Raw genomic sequence first — 3,268 nt, 5'->3', positions numbered from 1 at the left:
CCTGTCAAAACCTCATCCTCATGTTGACAGGCCTGTCCCTGTTAAAGTCTCATCCTGTTGTTGAGTGGGTTGTCCCTGTTCATACCTGCTGGACATCAGAACCAGAGTTAATCCCTGCTGGACACCAGAACGAGGGTTAATCCCTGCTGGACACCAGAACCAGGGTTAATCTCTGCTGGACACCAGAACCAGGGTTTATCCCTGCTGGATATCAGAACCAGGGTTAATCCCTGCTGGACACCAGAACCAGGGTTAATCCCTGCTGGACACCAGAACCAGGGTTAATCTCTGCTGGACACCAGAACCAGGGTTTAATCCCTGCTGGACACCAGAACCAGGGTTTACATTTAACATTTACATTTAAGTCATTTAGCAGACGCTCTTATCCAGAGCGACTTACAAATTGGTGCATTCACCTTATAATATCCAGTGGAACAACCACTTTACAATAGTGCATCTAAATCTTTTAAGGGGGGGGTTAGAAGGATTACTTTATCCTATCCCAGGTATTCCTTAAAGAGGTGGGGTTTCAGGTGTCTCCGGAAGGTGGTGATTGACTCCGCTGTCCTGGCGTCGTGAGGGAGCTTGTTCCACCATTGGGGTGCCAGAGCAGCGAACAGTTTTGACTGGGCTGAGCGGGAACTGTGCTTCCTCAGAGGTAGGGAGGCGAGCAGGCCAGAGGTGGATGAACGCAGTGCCCTTGTTTGGGTGTAGGGCCTGATCAGAGCCTGAAGGTACGGAGGTGCCGTTCCCCTCACAGCTCCGTAGGCAAGCACCATGGTCTTGTAGCGGATGCGAGCTTCAACTGGAAGCCAGTGGAGAGACCGGAGGAGCGGGGTGACGTGAGAGAACTTGGGAAGGTTGAACACCAGACGGGCTGCGGCGTTCTGGATGAGTTGTAGGGGTTTAATGGCACAGGCAGGGAGCCCAGCCAACAGCGAGTTGCAGTAATCCAGACGGGAGATGACAAGTGCCTGGATTAGGACCTGCGCCGCTTCCTGTGTGAGGCAGGGTCGGACTCTGCGAATGTTGTAGAGCATGAACCTACAGGATCGGGTCACCGCCTTGATGTTAGTGGAGAACGACAGGGTGTTGTCCAGGGTCACGCCGAGGCTCTTAGCACTCTGGGAGGAGGACACAAGGGAGTTGTCAACCGTGATGGCGAGATCATGGAACGGGCAGTCCTTCCCCGGGAGGAAGAGCAGCTCCGTCTTGCCGAGGTTCAGCTTGAGGTGGTGATCCGTCATCCACACTGATATGTCTGCCAGACATGCAGAGATGCGATTCGCCACCTGGTTGTCAGAAGGGGGAAAGGAGAAGATTAATTGTGTGTCGTCTGCATAGCAATGATATGAGAGACCATGTGAGGATATGACAGAGCCAAGTGACTTGGTGTATAGCGAGAATAGGAGAGGGCCTAAAACAGAGCCCTGGGGGACACCAGTGGTGAGAGCACGTGGTGCGGAGACAGATTCTCGCCACGCCACCTGGTAGGAGCGACCTGTCAGGTAGGACGCAATCCAAGCGTGGGCCGCGCCGGAGATGCCCAGCTCGGAGAGGGTGGAGAGGAGGATCTGATGGTTCACAGTATCAAAGGCAGCAGATAGGTCTAGAAGGATGAGAGCAGAGGAGAGAGAGTTAGCTTTAGCAGTGCGGAGAGCCTCCGTGACACAGAGAAGAGCAGTCTCAGTTGAATGTCCAGTCTTGAAACCTGACTGATTAGGATCAAGAAGGTCATTCTGAGAGAGATAGCAAGAGAGCTGGCCAAGGACGGCACGTTCAAGAGTTTTGGAGAGAAAAGAAAGAAGGGATACTGGTCTGTAGTTGTTGACATCGGAGGGATCGAGTGTAGGTTTTTTCAGAAGGGGTGCAACTCTCGCTCTCTTGAAGACGGAAGGGACGTAGCCAGCCGTCAAGGATGAGTTGATGAGCGAGGTGAGGTAGGGGAGAAGGTCTCCGGAAATGGTCTGGAGAAGAGAGGAGGGGATAGGGTCAAGTGGGCAGGTTGTTGGGCGGCCGGCCGTCACAAGACGCGAGATTTCATCTGGAGAGAGAGGGGAGAAGGAGGTCAAAGCACAGGGTAGGGCAGTGTGAGCAGGACCAGCGGTGTCGTTTGACTTAGCAAACGAGGATCGGATGTCGTCAACCTTCTTTTCAAAATGGTTGACGAAGTCATCCGCAGAGAGGGAGGAGGGGGGGAGGGGGAGGAGGATTCAGGAGGGAGGAGAAGGTAGCAAAGAGCTTCCTAGGGTTAGAGGCAGATGCTTGGAATTTAGAGTGGTAGAAAGTGGCTTTAGCAGCAGAGACAGAAGAGGAAAATGTAGAGAGGAGGGAGTGAAAGGATGCCAGGTCCGCAGGGAGGCGAGTTTTCCTCCATTTCCGCTCGGCTGCCCGGAGCCCTGTTCTGTGAGCTCGCAGTGAGTCGTCGAGCCACGGAGCAGGAGGGGAGGACCGAGCCGGCCTGGAGGATAGGGGACAGAGGAAATCAAAGGATGCAGAGAGGGAGAAGAGGAGGGTTGAGGAGGCAGAATCAGGAGATAGGTTGGAGAAGGTTTGAGCAGAGGGAAGAGATGATAGGATGGAAGAGGAGAGAGTAGCGGGAGAGAGAGAGCGAAGGTTGGGACGGCGCAATACCATCCGAGTAGGGGCAGAGTGAGAAGTGTTGGATGAGAGCGAGAAGGAAAAGGATACAAGGTAGTGGTCGGAGACTTGGAGGGGAGTTGCAATGAGATTAGTGGAAGAACAGCATCTAGTAAAGATGAGGTCAAGCGTATTGCCTGCCTTGTGAGTAGGGGGGGAAGGTGAGAGGGTGAGGTCAAAAGAGCAGAGGAGTGGAAAGAAGGAGGCAGAGAGGAATGAGTCAAAGGTAGACGTGGGGAGGTTAAAGTCACCCAGAACTGTGAGAGGTGAGCCATCCTCAGGAAAGGAACTTATCAAGGCGTCAAGCTCATTGATGAACTCTCCAAGGGAACCTGGAGGGCGATAAATGATAAGGATGCTAAGCTTGAAAGGGCTGGTAACTGTGACAGCATGGAATTCAAATGAGGAGATAGACAGATGGGTCAGGGGAGAAAGAGAGAATGTCCACTTGGGAGAGATGAGGATTCCAGTGCCACCACCCCGCTGGCTCGATGCTCTAGGGGTATGCGAGAACACGTGGGCAGACGAGGAGAGAGCAGTAGGAGTAGCAGTGTTATCTGTGGTAATCCATGTTTCCGTCAGCGCCAGGAAGTCTAGGGACTGGAGGGTAGCATAGGCTGAGATGAAC

This window comes from Salmo salar, chromosome ssa18, assembly GCF_905237065.1.
Source record: "Salmo salar chromosome ssa18, Ssal_v3.1, whole genome shotgun sequence".
NCBI classification, from domain to species: Eukaryota; Metazoa; Chordata; class Actinopteri; order Salmoniformes; family Salmonidae; genus Salmo; species Salmo salar.
Note: the sequence above shows the minus strand (reverse complement) of the source record.